General features: G+C 38.8%; 1 protein-coding gene and 1 non-coding gene across 2 annotated transcripts in view; both read left to right on the forward strand.

The window, feature by feature from the left end:
• Positions 1 to 18,537, forward strand: part of LOC126253232 (rac GTPase-activating protein 1-like) — a 163,668-nt gene that overhangs the window by 53,613 nt on the left and 91,518 nt on the right. The window lies entirely within an intron of this gene.
• On the forward strand, positions 3,273 to 3,347 carry Trnal-caa (transfer RNA leucine (anticodon CAA)). The gene has a single exon. It is a non-coding gene; the product is annotated as a tRNA-Leu (tRNA).

An 18,537-nucleotide genomic window follows, 5' to 3' on the forward strand; every position in this document is an offset into this window, starting at 1 on the left:
GATTGTTTTCTTACTCTGTGCTGCAGTAGTTAAATGTTTGGTGTACACAATTTCAAACAAATACTTTAAGTATGTATAAAAGTGTTGTTTTTTAAACATTCTGTTTTAAATTCACTAATATGTTAGATCGTTAAATTGTAGCAATAATGAAAGTCTGAAATGGGAAATAGGCAGCGGAATGGTGCCAGACAATCAACATTAACATCTGAAATTCCATATTTTCAGGCAGCACATTGATTCCGCTGGCTGCTGCTTGGTAGTAGATGGTAGCAGTTTCAGAACTGTGTCCAGTGTCCATCTTATATAATCACTTGTTGTTCCTTTTGTTTCCACTGCTCTTTGTTATAGTGATACAGGGTGTATACGATTCGGGGAAACCCAGGAATTTTTCATTATTTTAGTTTTCAGTTAATTTTTTGTAATTTTGACTGGTAAGAACCGATATTCTAACAAAGAATATTACTGTATCCTGCTACTGCAGAATAGTACTGCAGCAATAAAACATGGACTAGAGCGAAGAGGGGGGGGGGGGGCGGAAAAAATAAAACTTAAAATGCAAAAGAAATGCACCTTATACAACAACAAAACATAGTGCTCATACAAGTGTCTGCCAACAGCAAAATGTGTCAAGGCTTTGGGGAGACCATGCAATGCTTCATAACAATAATTTGCCTCCGACGAGTGTGACGTCACAACTGTTTACATTTAGATTCATGTTAGCAGTTACGAGCGGACTCATGCGCATGCGCAGTTGAGTCACAGATGAGTAGTACCTTCTCCCGCTTCTGGCTACAGAAGTATTGTAGTGGGCTGTGTGAGCAGTCACAGCAAGCAGCTAGATGCAACCGGGAAAAATTTTACTCCCGCCCTCAACCTGCCAGATTCATGCATGCCAATCGGGCCCGGGTCGGGGAGGGGGGGCAATTTGTTTCACAAAGCACCTAGCATCCAGCACTTCTTGGTCTATTGATTACTTATATGATTTTGAAATACATCCCTGTTTGTTTTTGAACACATTCTAAGCTGATTTCTGAATGAATCGTAAGTTGATTTTTGAATGCATGCATTGTGTGTGTGATATCTGTGTCAGGGGACTCCTTGTCGTGTCTAGAAATAAACTTTCCTGCTGGCAAAAGGGGATAGGTCTATACGAGTTGAGCAGAGTAAAGCCGAACGGGAGAATGCCAAATGCTGTCTGATTATGTGGTTGAGTGGGTTTGCAAATGACCAGCGTTGTTATAATTACTAGCGAAATCCATCGATTCAGTCTATCAGAGTGAAAATAAACGGCTAACAGTTAAGAAGGATTACATATTATCTTCTCGGTGTATCCAAGAAAATGAAATTTTTAAAGAAAATTTTTGGTCAGATCGCTACACTAGTAAGGGCCAGTTGCACAGTCCCCGTTTAAGTTCTATTCTGGAAGTAGCGCGGAAGACGAGTTGTACGAACATGTAAAAAGTGTGATAACTAAACTGGTGACTATGGCAGGGCTAGTGAAGTTAACTGGCGAATTAAGTTTTGAGTGTGGCAGGAATAGTTCCAGAATTAGTGATAAGATTGTTTGTTAGAATGAGGAAGGAGAAGAAACAGGAACAGCACACAGTTATGGAAGAATATGAAGATTCCAAATTTATATAAAAGTTTCGTACTACTACGTTTCGATCTGAGGCTTGAGAAACTGGAGTGTATGAATGAAACATGAAACTAACATAAAGCTTTCTGCTTATAGTAGGCTGATAGGCATTTGACATTGGTACTTGGAATTATATTCTGTTGTGTTACAAAAATGACCATTTGTGCCAAAACAGCCTGGTTTATTTGATGTGTGTTGCAATTGCTGCAATATTAGAAAGGCCTATTTTGTTTTATCTAGCAGCCAGTGACAAAATAGATGTAATCAGATCGAGAAACCAAACTATCTAGTATTGCCTATGTGTGGAAATATCGTAGATCCGGAGCTGATGTGCAGAGCAGTCTGAATTATATTGGGGAATTGTGTAATCTTCACATGACCCGTGTTTACATTTAGTGATTTTGCTGTTTCCTCTTTGTTTGCTGCTCTCTCGTCAAATGAAAACAAAACGGATTTCTGTGGCCAGGAGCTATCAAGTGAATTTCCATTTGTTATGACAGTCAAGCATTAATCATCTTGCAGAACAATGAAGTTATTTTTGTCGGTTTGCTCACAAAATTTGGTTTTTATTAATCGTTCCCACTGAGGCAGTCAGTGTATTTGAAATGAAATGTTTAATTCCACACTATTGGCTAGTTTAAACTTCTTGCTGCATTTCTAGTGCATGTTTTAAACTTTTAGCATGTATGGCATTACGCTATAATAAAGAACCAAACATGATGAGATTTTCACTCTGCAGTGGAGTGTGCATTGATATGAAACTTCCTGGTAGACTAAAACTGTGTGCCAGACCAAGACTCGAACTCGGGACCTTTGCCTTTCACGTGCAAGTGCTCTACCAACTGAGCTACCCAAGCACGACTCACGCCCCGTTCTCACAGCTTTACTTCCGCCACAGGGTGTATACGACCCGGGACATCTGGAAAAAACCCGGGAATTTTTTCGTCCGGGAAAAACCCGGGAATTTTTTAAAATTCCGGGAACTTTTCCTTGTTTTAGTTACCAGTTAAATTTTTGTGATTTTGACTGGCAAGAACCAATACTCTAACGAAGGATGTTACTGTATCCCGCTTCTGCAGAATAATGCTGCAGCAAGAAAACATGAACAAGAGAAAAAACAAAAATTAAACTTAAGTCGCAAAGGAAATGCGCAACATACAACAACAACAAAACGCAGTGCTCATACAAGCGTCTGCCAACCAAAGTGTGTCAAAGGCTTTAGGAAGAATATGCAGTGCTTCCTAACAACAAATTGCCTCCAATACGCGTGACATGACAGCTGTTTACATTTGATTCATTTGAGCAGTTGTGGGCGGGCTCATGCGCATGCCCAGTTGAGTCGCCTATGAGTAGTACCTTCTCCCGCTTCTGGCTACAGATGTGTGGCTGGGCGCCACTATCTAAATTTCTCCGGTTCGGAAATATCGTAGATCGAGGGCTGATGCACAGAGCAATCTGAGTAGTAGTGGTGAGGTGGGTAGTCTCCACGTGACCTGTGTTTACGTTTAGTGATTTTGCACTTTCCTCTTCGTTTATTGCTCTCACATTACATGAAAAGAAAATGGATTTCTGTGGCCGGGAGCTACCAAATGAATAAACATGTTCACATAATTACAAAAGGCTAAAATATGGGTCGTGCTTGGGTAGCTCAGTTGGTAGAGCACTTGCCCGCAAAAGGCAAAGGTCCCGAGTTCGAGTCTCGGTCCGGCACACAGTTTTAATCTGCCAGGAAGTTTCATATCAGCGCACACTCTGCTGTAGAGTGAAAATCTCATTCTCTAGTGAGATGTTTCTCTAGTGAAGTTTACTCGATTTTAATTCTTACTTGATGTCTTGCTTGACTTCATTCAGTTTTCTTTCTATTGACATTTGATGTCACTGAATGAGCTATAAGTGGTACAAAAGACAAACGAATCGCAACATGGATGATGGCAGAGTTAAGAGAATATTTCAGGCTATTGCAGAGGGGGGAGACATAAGAGAGGAAATGTTGACATAATCCACAATCGGTGTTGCCAACACAGCTTGCAATGTTTAGCTTCACCGCGCAATGATAATGGGTCGAATATGTTTCACACTACTTTTTGGAGGAACTGACATAATTGTGAGATGGTGGTGCTGTGAAGGCAACCAGGAATGAGGCTATTGATTTGTCACCCACTATAGCATCAAGTTGGTGTTTATGGGTGTGTAAGTGACAGGAGAATCTGTTGTAGCAAGAGCTCTTTAGAGGAATATGTTCGTGGTTGCACAGTGTGCAAAACATTTGTGACAGGGAATAATTACTCATTGTTTCACTTGTAGCAATTTAAGCTGTCCTCTTAAGTTCCTGCTTTACCACACACTCAAAATCGCCACACATTGGGAAATACGCAGGCAAATATTTATTTCATCCTTCGTTTTCTAACTAGATAGAAATGTTTAACAACACTGAATATTTCAGAACATATTGTATTAAGACTATAACAAATGTGATAACGATAACAAGTTGAAGAAACTATTGGCATGCAGCAAGTTTGGAACCTCTAACCTCTTAAGTCAGTTGTTACAACTTATTCATCTGAATTTTGTGTTGTGCATTATTGATTATAAACTCGATCGAAGCCTTACATCATTGATGCTTTATTAATTCTCGTTTAATGATAAGTGTGATGTATTTGTGATATGGTATTTTCAGTGCACCATTGTTTTGAAAAGACATACTGCACTCGTACAGCACACACTTCATACAGAGTTCGTTAATAAACTCTTCCAAATGTCGACAGTCGAAAGCCCACCAGTTATGTCACTACAGTAAAAAGTAGTGTGAAGTGGCGTCCACATTGCCACTGAAAATGTTTGTTGGAAACATCATTTCCTACAGCATTTCACATCTGTTTCTGACTTTCTTTGTTGTCTCCGTTTCTGTCCACACTAGCAGCAAACATTTCTCAGTGTATTCACATTGTCTGCAACATTCTTTGTTGTATTGTTTTCTTATTGTCTGCCATGTCACATATAGAGGTGAGGAAACTGTAATATGTGCTGCTGCGTTATTAATTCTCGAAGGTTTATGCAAACAGAAGGAAAGATGTCATCGTCGTTAATTCTTTTATTTATTTATTTATTTATTTATCATAACCCGATGGCCATAAGCATCTCCGTGTTTAATAGATTTACAGAGTAAGGTTGCATTTATCAGAGAATTTCGTAATTGGTTTTAAAACTCTGATATTATTTTGATGGAGAGTTTGTATAGTAGTCGTTAATGTTTGATAAAATTGGATGAGTTATTGTAAGGAATTAGTTTGTTGGTTTGCATACAGTTGTCTGCTTTGTTGAGCTAAAACATACCATAGAACAACTTGCGGGAAAAACTAGCTCCAGTTAACGTAATTTCAATTGGATATCGTCTAACAGATTTTTGAAATTCTGACATGCATCACTGTTTCTTAAAAAGAAGAAGATATAAATTTCTGGAAAGCAATTACAACCAAACATGCTGTTAGTCTTAGTTACTTTTGCACAGGAGATTCATTCCAGAGCCTTGAGTATTTATTTCACATTTGGAATCGAGCTACAACAAACTAACCTATTTTCTTTTATACACAGACTTTTGCAATGTTCTACCAAACATAGCAATAGTTTCCTGCAGAGCATCTTGTTTTATTGCTGTTCCTGTACTACTTTCCTCAATAATTCCGCAAGCAGCTGTCAGCCAGGTAAAAGTATAAGAACGAGACAATCTGCTGCCTCGTTGACTGCATTTCAACCCACACCTTGGAAAACAAAACATCTATACAACAGATGACACAATGCAGCTTATAAACGTCCACTTGCCGCATGCAGCGGTGACATGCAGTAGCTGGCCTGAACGATTGTTTCCTTTGATCTGTACTGATGCTGCTACAGACAGAGCTTTCTGTGTTTTGAAAGATGTTTCCAAATAGTGTCCACATCAGATACCTGGGAATGTGCTTCAAGCTTAGTGTGTACATGACTTGAAGTCTACTCAAGCCAAGTAAACTGCCATTGCCTGCAGAAAAACACACACACACACACACACACACACACACACACACACACACACACACACACACACACAGAGAGAGAGAGAGAGAGAGAGAGAGAGAGAGAGAGAGAGAGAGAGAGAGAGAGAGAGAGACGCCGTTAACCGTACTTTAATTTCTGGTTTAATTCACTAACTTCATCAATTTTTGCTTTTTTCTGGGTGAACAAAAGGAAAGATATCTCAAAAGTGTGTGATTTGATCTATAATTTATGGTCGTAGCATGTCTGAAAATAGCTCGATTACCTTGTAGGCGGATACCAATTTAAATTTTTGAGGAGATTTTACTTGCTGTTACTCATGTGAATTGTTAACAATTGATGAAATTCACTACCACAAATTATTGTATATACAGTGTATTGGTGGTGATTACGATTTTTATCATATATGCCAATTACATATGTTTTTGCTCATGTTTTTGAGGTTTTAACATTTTCCTAGACTGCACATTTTTCTCAGTTTTGCGGTTTTTAAGTCTGGACCCCATGAATAGATAAAATAGGGGTTCACTGCAGTTTACGTATGGACAGTGTCATTTTGCGACTTCACAGACAAAAATTTGAAACGTTAACATTTGATAACTACCCCACTTACGTACAGTTGTCTACAATTGTCAGTAACTTATTCTTTGATATGATTGGTACTTTTAACCATGTGATGTTTGTGTCGTCGTTGGAATTTTATTAAAAGGCGGGATAGCAGTTCTTCCACATGAATCTCACGTGTCAGCAGGCTCTTCTCCACAAATTATCTAATATGCTGAAGTTTTGTTTATGCATAAAGTTATCTACTATTGTTATTTATACCTGAATTAACTTTCCCTTTACCATAAACTTACTTTACAAATCTATTCTACAAAAATCCCCTTTATCCACATCCATACTTCTTTGAAATGTTCCCACACTAAATCCTACTACATAACTCGTTAAGCAATTATCTTCATATTAACCTTAAACCACACTCACGCATCATTCATACTGATAAAACACATTTATAACATTTTACATACACAAAAAGACATAACAACACTTTCTGAAAATACTAGAACAGTTTATGAAAAACATTCTATTACTTTAGTGCACTCTACTGGGCACAAATCGAAACTAAAATCACAGTCCCCCTATCCAATATTGTCCTCTATCGGCTGATACATAAACTACGTGCGCGTCCTGTCTGGCGTCACCATCTGTCACTATCCAGCTCTGAGACACATCTCCCACTTAACCGCCTCCAAGGCAGGATCGTTATACGGCGCTACGCCTCAACAGTTTTCTTCCATTCTTTTTTTCTTGGAAATGTTGAAGACCAGGAGTTTTGGACCCTGTTATGACAAAACATTTTTTAACGACTTTTTGCGGGAAGCTAAAAAGGCTGCAACTGTGATTGTAAAGTCGAACTAGCATGTGATTTCCAATGTGTATTATATTATTTCTTGCCTTTGTTACATTAAACAAGTTTCATTGTGTAAAGCGTTTTTTCAGTTATTGCATATCTGCTGCATTTATCAATGAAGTCATGTTATTATGTATGCTCCAAACCAATATTCACAATACCTGCTGCTGTTAAACATTGATGTCTTCTTGACTGTTATGTTCATGTACTAATTAGCCTATGATGTAAGTAGTTGTGATTTCATTGAAGTATCCTGTTTACAGCCTGAATTATTGTATTGTAAGAAGTATTATTATTTTTCTCAAGCCAGGATATGTCAAAAATCAGTGGAGTTTTTGGTCGCACACGAGTTTTATTGATAACCTTTTAAAAAATCAGCAGAAAGAAATACTGACCTGTTAAGGTTAAAGAAATTTGCAACCTTTCAGAGCCAGTTGTTCCTTCTGGCAGAATGGCATAGTTGAAGGTGAAGGAAGAGGGATGAAAGAAAAGGAATGATGAGGTTTAGGAAGTGGGAAGAGTTAATAAGTCGACCAGACCCCTGAGTCGTGGGTAGACATACTGGATAGGATGAGAAGAAAAGACTGATTCTGCCGAATGAGATTCGAAAATCTGAAAGCTTAAAGATGGAAGGTATGGTAATAAGCAAACCAGAGAATAATTACAAAACATCATGTAAGAGCTAATAAAAGTAGAAAGCGGAGAACGTTATATTTGTGGTAGAAGTGGGGAATAGGATAAAAAGGGTTGAAGGTAAGATGTAGAAAACTAAAAGGCCAGGAAGCTGTCGAGGATGTAGGACCTGTTGTAAAGCCAGTTCCTTCTTGCGGAGTTGAAGTGTTATCGTGTTTCACTTTATTTTTCTTTGCTTTTGTAACTTCACTGGAGGGTTAAACATCATTTTAAGATGTTAAATAATCTAATTATTTGAAACTGGGGCTATTGTCTGACATAACAAAAGTCAGGTATTTACCCACACAAGTAGGAGGTAGATTTAAAATAATTACAGTAGTTCTCAATAGATTTCACGTTTAATGACGCTAACCCAGCAGACACAGAATTTTACACAAAACTGACGTAGCTTGTTTGTTCGTTAAGACAGATCACTGAAGAAAAATAAAGCAAAACTAAGTGAAGGCGCGTGCAACAGTCTGTCTGTCTACAAGTTTGGTTATTAAGAGCTTAACTGTGAAAGTTAACTGATACATTGAAAATTTTATTCAGGAGAATCTTAAAAAGAAGTGGTTACTTAATTTCATAGCTAGTGGATAGCAAACATAATCTTCCATTATCACAGTGCATCCTTGCAGACGGTGAAGAAGTTTGATATAGCTACAGTTGGCACTGCATAGCAGGAGCACAGCTTCAAGGAGTGACATGAGTGCAGAAAGAGAAGATTTAAAGGTGCAGATAATTATGAACATACGACTGACAGGTCACGTTCATGGAATTGGTACCCTGATTAAGACCTCTCCAACAGCAAAAACCAATGGTAACATTCCAAGGGGTAAGACCATAGGGGAGGAAAGTAGGTGCAGAAGGACCGTATGGTCGGACAAGGATATTGCGGAGATTCGGGGGGGGGGGGGGGGGTCATGAAAAGCTATTCTAGGTTTGTGCCAAATGTTGGGCAGAATGGCCACATTTAGAATGTGGTTGTAGAAAGTCGTGAGTTTGTTGAATTAGCTGATCAGTACATGCAGGACCAAGGTGACAATGAGTGACAAGAGGTTTACTCCGAAGTTGTTTTTTGGAGGGATCAGAAGTACCAGGACAGGATGTGATATCCCAGGAAATATGCTTTTGAACTAAGCAGGTGAGGAAATTGTGTCCAGTGAAGGCTGAGGGAGAATGGTGTTGTGTTGCCGTGAAGTGTCTGCATCTGAACAGATACGTTTGCCTCAAATGCTAAGGCTGTTCAGGAGGGATCTGACATGGAAAGGATGGAACTGTCAAAATGTAATTACCGTTCCTCGTAAATAGGTTTAATGTAAACAGAAGTCTGTAGCTGACTTGATGAGGACAAGGTCAACATCAAGAAAAGAGGCATAGGATTCGGGATAGGACCATGTGAAATTTAATTATAGGGTAATGTATTTAGAGATTGCAAAAATTCTAATAAGTAATCATCACGGATCCATATGGCGAAGATGCCATCAGTGTATTCAAACCACACCAGGGGTGAAAAGATAGGCATATGAAGTAGCCATAATGATTACCTTGGCTGTCCCGTCGATCTGTTTGTATTCTGGTCCTAAAAGATAAAGTAGTTATTGGTAAGTAAAAGTTGTTTAAAGTGAGCAGGAAGGATGCTATAGTTTAGGAATCTGGTCAGTGCTGCTTTAGGTAATGTTCAGCAGCAGGCAGATCATGTAATATACAGGAGTTGGTTTGGGAGGTCATTCTACACGCACGTTATTCGTCTGATCTTGCACTCTCAGATTTTCGTACTTTTTTCTCCCTATTGATCATCCTTCAAGGAGCTTCATTTCCGGTTGAAAATACACTCCAAACAGAGCTAGGCATGTTATTTGCCTCAAAATCACACGGTGTCTACAGTCACAGAATTGTAAAGTTTCCCCAGTATTGGCAGACTGTTGTAAATAATGAAGGAGAATATATTATTGATGATGAGTCAATGTGTATCTGTTGTGTTTATTAAACTTGGGGTAAAATGCTACGAACCTGTGCACCAAACCAGTGCTGTAGGTTGCAGGTATTCATCAACTAGGGCAGACGTACATTCACTGGGAATATTGAAGCTAGCAACAATGGGATGGCCAGGGTGAATGAGTTGTGCAGAAGACAGTTCAGAGTCATATTGTAGGGACCTGAGAAAGAATTGTGAAGTGATACTGGATGTTAGGAATTCTTGGAAATTTTGTAAGGGGTGATTTTAAGGTTTTAATGGTGGATGAAGTTGGAACCGTGGCCAGAACTGTGAACATTGAACCACAATGTTGGGTTTGCTGTTGGAAAGCCTTTGGGATTGGGTTGCAAAATGATATTTCGAGTTGGCATTACATGTGAAGGAAAGTAAGTCTTTCACCAAAGCAGCATGAATAAATGCAGCCCCTGTGTTCCGCCACCTGTGAGTGTCAATTATTGTGACCGCCACTCCCCTCACTCACCAGATTGCCCAGCTTACGAGAGAGATCCCCTGCTGCTGCAGACAGCCCCCCCCCCCCCCCCCCCCCACACACACACACACACACTGGGCATGCCAATTGGCCTTTATATAAGTCTGCTGCGCACTTCGACACCTCCATCTTGAATTCCATTGGTGCAGTCGTGCAAGGCATCTCTGCCGCTACTCTTCTTGCTGCTGGCACTACTGTCACCCTGTCCACAGGTTCCCCTCGTCGACTGGTACCGTGGTGGACCAAGGGTATCACAGTCGCTGTCCAGGACTGCTGACTGGCACTGCAGCGATTTAAACTACACCCGTCACAGACCACTCTCCTCGCTTTTAAGCGTTTCCGTGCTAAGGCTTGTTACCTTATTAAACAGAGTAAAAAGGAATGCTTGGAGCACTATGTTTTCTCCCAGGAGACGTATGCCTCTTGTACTGGTTGTTACCTATCTCGTTTCTTGATAACTGAACAATTGTGGAATCTTACGTGGTATATTGTGGTAGGACCACACTCTCACCACGTGTTTTTTGAATGAGAATAGTATGAGTAGTTCCAGCACAATTTCAGCAAGACTTATTTTTTAGTAGCTGCTGAAAGATTACACACTGCAGATCTTGTTTGTCTAGGGGGTTCTCGAAGTTTTGTCTGCAAAATTAATCATTCCAACAAGCATGGCCTGGGTTTTCTTCTTGTTTGAAATAAACACTACCAAATCTGAAATACTTTCAGCTAAACATTATATTTATTCGTACTTTTTGTTAGTAACTACACCATTTTCACTATGAACCATGGACCTTGCCGTTGGTGGGGAGGCTTGCGTGCCTCAGCGATACAGATGGCCGTACCGTAGGTGCAACCACAACGGAGGGGTATCTGTTGAGAGGCCAGACAAACGTGTGGTTCCTGAAGAGGGGCAGCAGCCTTTTCAGTAGTTGCAGGGGCAACAGTCTGGATGATTGACTGATCTGGCCTTGTAACATTAACCAAAACGGCCTTGCTGTGCTGGTACTGCGAACGGCTGAAAGCAAGGGGAAACTACAGCCGTAATTTTTCCCGAGGACATGCAGCTTTACTGTATGATTAAATGATGATGGCGTCCTCTTGGGTAAAATATTCCGGAGGTAAAATAGTCCCCCATTCGGATCTCCGGGCGGGGACTACTCAAGAGGACGTTGTTATCAGGAGAAAGAAAACTGGCATTCTACGGATCGGAGCGTGGAATGTCAGATCCCTTAATCGGGCAGGTAGGTTAGAAAATTTAAAAAGGGAAATGGATAGGTTAAAGTTAGATATAGTGGGAATTAGTGAAGTTCGGTGGCAGGAGGAACAAGACTTTTGGTCAGGTGATTACAGGGTTATAAATACAAAATCAAATAGGGGTAATGCAGGAGTAGGTTTAATAATGAATAAAATAATAGGAGTGCGGGTTAGCTACTGCAAACAGCATAGTGAACGCATTATTGTGGCCAAGATAGACACAAAGCCCATGCCTACTACTGTAGTACAAGTTTATATGCCAACTAGCTCTGCAGATGATGAAGAAATTGATGAAATGTATGACGAGATAAAAGAAATTATTCAGGTAGTGAAGGGAGACGAAAATTTAATAGTCATGGGTGACTGGAATTCGTCAGTAGGAAAAGGGAGAGAAGGAAACATAGTAGGTGAATATGGATTGGGGGGAAGAAATGAAAGAGGAAGCCGCCTTGTAGAATTTTGCACAGAGCATAACTTAATCATAGCTAACACTTGGTTCAAGAATCATAAAAGAAGGTTGTGTACATGGAAGAGGCCTGGAAACACTGAAGGTTTCAGATAGATTATATAATGGTAAGACAGAGATTTAGGAACGAGGTTTTAAATTGTAAGACATTTCCAGGGGCAGATGTGGATTCTGACCACAATCTATTGGTTATGAACTGCAGATTGAAACTGAAGAAACTGCAAAAAGGTGGGAATTTAAGGAGATGGGACCTGGATAAACTGACTAAACCAGAGGTTGTAGAGAGTTTCAGGGAGAGCATAAGGGAACAATTGACAGGAATGGGGGAAAGAAATACAGTAGAAGAAGAATGGGTAGCTCTGAGGGATGAAGTAGTGAAGGCAGCAGACGATCGACGAGGGCTAATAGAAATCCTTGGGTAACAGAAGAAATATTGAATTTAATTGATGAAAGGAGAAAATATAAAAATGCAGTAAATGAAGCAGGCAAAAGGGAATACAAATGTCTCAAAAATGAGATGGACAGAAAGTGCAAAATGGCTAAGCAGGGATGGCTAGAGGACAAATGTAAGGATGTAGAGGCTTGTCTCACTAGGGGTAAGATAGATACTGCCTACAGGAAAATTAAAGAGACCTTTGGAGAGAAGAGAACCACTTGTATGAATATCAAGAGCTCAGATGGCAACCCAGTTCTAAGCAAAGAAGGGAAGGCAGAAAGGTGGAAGGAGTATATAGAGGGTTTATACAAGGGCGATGTACTTGAGGACATGGAAGAGGATGTAGATGAAGATGAAATGGGAGATAAGATACTGCGTGAAGAGTTTGACAGAGCACTGAAAGACCTGAGTCGAAACAAGGCCCCGGGAGTAGACAACATTCCATTAGAACTACTGATGGCCTTGGGAGAGCCAGTCATGACAAAACTCTACCATCTGGTGAGCAAGATGTATGAGGCAGGCGAAATACCCTCAGACTTCAAGAAGAATATAATAATTCCAATACCAAAGAAAGCAGGTGTTGACAGATGTGAAAATTACCGAACTATCAGTTTAATAAGTCACAGCTGCAAAATACTAACGCGAATTCTTTACAGACGAATGGAAAAACTGGTAGAAGCGGCCCTCGGGGAAGATCAGTTTGGATTCCGTATAAATGTTGGAACATGTGAGGCAATACTAACCTTACGACTTATCTTAGAAGAAAGATTAAGAAAAGGCAAACCTACGTTTCTAGCATTTGTAGACTTAGAGAAAGCTTTTGACAACGTTAACTGGAATACTCTCTTTCAAATTCTGAAGGTGGCAGGGGTAAAATACAGGGAGCGAAAGTCTATTTACAATTTGTACAGAAACCAGATGGCAGTTATAAGAGTTGAGGGGCATGAAAGGGAAGCAGTGGTTGGGAAAGGAGTGAGACAGGGTTGTAGCCTCTCCCCGATGTTATTCAATCTGTATATTGAGCAAGCAGTGAAGGAAACAAAAGGAAAAATTCGGAGTAGGTATTAAAATTCATGGAGAAGAAGTAAAAACTTTGAGGTTCGCCGATGACTTTGTAATTCTGTCAGAGACAGCAAAGGACTTGGAAGAGCAGTTGAACGGAATGGACAGTGTCTTGAAAGGAGGATATAAGATGAACATCAACAAAAGCAAAACGAGGATAATGGAATGTAGTCAAATTAAATCGGGTGATGCTGAGGGGATTAGATTAGGAAACGAGACATTTAAAGTAGTAAAGGAGTTTTGCTGTTTAGGGAGTAAAATAACTGATGACGGTCGAAGTAGAGAGGATATAAAATGTAGACTGGCAATGGCAAGGAAATCGTTTCTGAAGCAGAGAAATTTGTTGACATAGAGTATAGATTTAAGTGTCAGGAAGTCGTTTCTGAAAGTATTTGTATGGAGTGTAGCCATGTATGGAAGTGAAACATGGACGATAACCAGTTTGGACAAGAAGAGAATAGAAGCTTTCGAAATGTGGTGCTACAGAAGAATGCTGACGATAAGGTGGGTAGATCACGTAACTAATGAGGAGGTACTGAATAGGATTGGGGAGAAGAGAAGTTTGTGGCACAACTTGACTAGAAGAAGGGATCGGTTGGTAGGACATGTTTTGAGGCATCAAGGGATCACAAATTTAGCATTGGAGGGCAGCATGGAGGGTAAAAATCGTAGAGGGAGACCAAGAGATCAATACACTAAGCAGATTCAGAAGGACGTAGGTTGCAGTAGGTACTGGGAGATGAAGAAGCTTGCACAGGGTAGAGTAGCATGGAGAGCTGCATCAAACCAGTCTCAGGACTGAAGACGACAACAACAACAACAACAACAACATTGATACTTTAAATCCATTATACTGCACTTGCCACATAAACACATCCATCTCCTTCCAATACAGACAAAGAAGTGGCGGGCAAGCCAATATGTGCCTGGAAGTTGCAGACATTCCTGCATTCTAGATTCTTTGGCCTACTGACCTTAATAAACTCCAAAGATAAATATAATTATACAGTATTTAACATCTCAAACGAATCCATTATTTATCATAAAAGAAAATATTCATAATTAAATTAATTAAACACATTTTCTGGCAACGTAGTGAAATTACCTTAACTCATTACTGTGTGCATCGTACTTTCCACATGAGATAAACCTTATCTCCGACAGTTAATTACATTACAATAGCCCACCAGGACTTAAAAATGTACCCTGGTCCACTTGTCAGTCCGATACAGAAATTGCATCACTGTCGTGGCTTGTATACAACTTTTTATCACAACTCTAGTAAACTGTTTATTCTTACATCACCCGTTGACTTCCTCCTTTGTCTCACAACATAAATTACATATACACACATATCAGTTTATTGCCCAGAAATTTACTGTAACATAATACTAAAGTTAAAACATTTTCTCATATTAGAATAGACATATCACTAACTCCTAGATCGTCACTGAGGTAGCAAAAGTATTTCAGTTCATCAATACTATTCTCTCATGAGCCTTGTAGATTATGTGATATATATGAAGAGTAAGAGGCGAAATAAGCAAAGTATCTGTGTTGTGTTATCAACATAGCTGAACAAAAATGGTAATCATGGTGAGCATGATGTAAAACAAAACCACACTTGCATATACAAGAAAGTATAGTCTATTAACTAGAGAACATATTTTATAAGCATTATGGTCGATTTAAGTGACTGAGCAAGATTTGCCAAATTATGAAATTTGCTATTCTCAACTGTTGGGGTGGGTGACATGACCTGTCTCCAAGCATCCTCAGTAAAATAAAATCCCTCATTTATCAAGTTTTCATATTTTGCAATTCATTAAATACTGTACAATTACTTAAACAAGCATGTTGGAATCATGAAATCTAATCTCATAATAGAATTAAGTGACAATCAGTCTAGATACATCATTTTGCATGAGATATGTTATATGGCGTAGTATGGTGACTGCAATTTGTTCCTGTGACTTTATCTCACAGCATTTTGATTTTTTTTTTCTTTTCCAGTAAAATTCTTTGCAGATAAGGGCATGTTTGTAGGCTCAATTTGTTCTTTTCTCAATATATGGCTTCAAAGAAACATTTCTAAGACCAAACAGCTTTCTCGACTTGGGATATACTAATCGGTATGCATTTGGGTGGGGGTTGTCAATAATCTCAAATGGCCCCATGTAAATATCAAAGAACTTCTTGAATTCTGCTGTTAGTAACTTCGATTGTTTGTGGGATTTCACTAAGACATGGTCGCCTACACTGAATGTGGTGGCCTTTATTTTCCTATCATGTCTGTTTTTCCTAGCTTCACCTAGTTTCTTCATGGTTTTCTTTACAATCTCTTCACATTCTTTCATTGATATTAAGCTACGTTGTGGAAAGTCTATTAATTCAGAAATAAGATTAGCTGGTCTGAGATTGAAACATAATTTCATAGGGTGAAAACCCAGTAGAGCTATGCTGCAAGCTGTTCATGATATCCTCGAAGTTGTTTACATGGTCAGACCAACTAGGGTGTTTTTGACTACAATATGTCCTGCAAAGTCTCCCTGTTTCTCTCATGTACCTTTCTGCTGGGTTTGAAGATGGGTTGTACACGGATATCAAGATGTGTTTTGTGTTAGTTTTTTCCATGAATGCTTTCCAGTTTTGTGAAACAAATTGTGAACCATTATCAGATAGTATAGCTTTAGGTTTCCCTACACTCTTGAAGTAATCTCTCTTAATCTTTGAAATGATCTCTTTACTTGTAGCTTTTCGAACAGAATAAAGTTTAATTACTTTGGAAAATACATCAACCTTGATTAATATAAAACAATGGCCACCTTTGCTTTTAGGTAAAGGACCATAAAAGTCTACAGCTGCTAAATGTAATGGCTTATCTGGAATGATATTCTGCATTTCTCCCTGACATGTTCTGTTGCTTACTTTTACTCTTTGACATTTGTCGCATGTTGATATTTCGTTCCTCACCTTCTTTACCATGTTATAAAAGTAGATATTTTCTTGTAACTTTTTTACACATTTCTGTATTCCACAGTGACCATAACTCTCATGGATGTACTTTATTAACTTGTCTGCCTCACACTCTGGCCAACATAGCTTCCAATTGTTCTTCTAAAGAGTGTTCCCTTAAAGACCTCATAGTATTTGTCAAGTTTATCATACCCTCTTTTGCCTAAACAGTCCTTAACCAATTTCCAATTAGGATCTTTATTTTTTCCCCTCCTGATGTTATTGCAAAGTATCCTTATGAGCTTTTCATCTTGGATTCCCTTCATGTATCTTATTTTAAATTCCTTTTCTTCCTCTTGATCAAACATTTCCTGATCTCCTCCTACTGGTAACCTGGATAAAGCATCAGCTACTACATTTTCTGACCCCTTAATATACACAATTTCGTAGTCAAACTGTTGCATGGACATTGCCCACCTAGTTAATCCACTGTGATATAGTCTACACTCCTGCAAGTAACTTAAAGCTTTGTGGTCTGAATACACTTTTATCTTGTGTCCTAACAGGTATGTTTTAAATTTTGTAAACACCCAGTGTACTGCGAGTAATTCTTTTTCTGTGATTGTGTAAGTTCTCTCATGTTTAAGTAACATTCTGCTGGCAAATGCAATAGTACATTGAAGATTTTTTCCATTCACAACTTTCTTCAGAAATAGTTCTGCTCCTAGTCCATAATCGCTACTGTCAGTGTGAAGACAAAATGGCAAACTAAAATCTGGTCTGTGTAAAAGACTGTTCTTACAAAGTTCATTCTTAATTTTATCGAATGCTTTCTGACACTCTTCAGACCAATTCCATGTAGCATTTTTTCTAAGTAAGTTGCTTAAACATGTTACATTAAGGCATTGTCCATTTATATATTTTCGATAGAATCCACAGAGAATTTGAGTTCTGACACACCAAATTTACGTTTTTCCAGTTTTAATGTCATTCCCCCCCTTCTGAGTTTGTCACACACCTTTTTCAATAACTTGAAATGATCCTCCCAACTTTGATTTGACACTAATATATCGTCTACATAAATTGTTAATTCTGACACAACTTCTTGGCCAAGTACATAGTCTAGTGCCCTTATAAATTTTTGTGACTGATGCATTTAATCCGAAAGGCACTACACAATACTGGTAACATCTCCCATTGTATAAGAAAGCATTGTACTTTCTAGAACTAATTGCAAGAGGTACTTGATGAAAACCTGAAGTTAGGTCAAGGCTTGACATAATTTGGATATTTTTAAATTTGTGTAACAACTCATCGATGTTCTCTGGGTGGTCAGTTTCTCTGTATAAACATTGGTTTAACTGTCTGGAATCTATTACTAACCTGACTTACCCATTAGGTTTATTTACAATGACTAAGGGATTATTATAAGGGCTTATACTCCTCTCAATGATTTCACACACTTCCATCTTTTGTAATTCTTTCTCCACTACTACCCTTTTCGAGATTGGAATACTGTACGGTTTTGTAAAGAAAGGTTCATGTGGCTTCAACTGTAAAGTACATTGGTATCCAATTACTTTACCTGGTATATTGCTAAATACGTCACTATATTCCCACAAAAATAATTTCAAATCTTGTTTTTGGTTCTCAGTTAGTTCTCTAGCTTCGGCTACTTTTTCATTTACCAACTTTTCAAACTCTATCTCATCTGTATCAAAATCTGTGACATGACTTTCAATGTACTTACCTTCTTTTGTAAATTCAATACTGTTCACAGTCTTATTCATACAGAACACATTAGATGTAAGAATTTTCATAGCGATTACTTCACCACTTGGTAGAGTCATCATTAATTTCTGTCCTGCCCAGTCAAATGCTGCACTTACTTTTGTTATCCAAGACATGCCTAGGATAAAATCCTCTGTGAGATCAGGAATGACGAGACACTCATGTGACCATGATACTCCTTCAATTTCAAAAGTAATAAAAGCCTGACTTCTTATTGATTTACTGTTACTGTGCTTCCCGGTAGCACCTCTTATTTTAATTCCTACTATAGGTAACTCAACATAATCCTTATTAGTATTTAGTTTTTTACTTAATGATTCTGGTATCCCAGATACTTGATTTCCTGTGTCCACTAAACAC

The sequence above is a fragment of the Schistocerca nitens genome, chromosome 4 (genome assembly GCF_023898315.1).
Source record: "Schistocerca nitens isolate TAMUIC-IGC-003100 chromosome 4, iqSchNite1.1, whole genome shotgun sequence".
Taxonomy (NCBI): Eukaryota; Metazoa; Arthropoda; class Insecta; order Orthoptera; family Acrididae; genus Schistocerca; species Schistocerca nitens.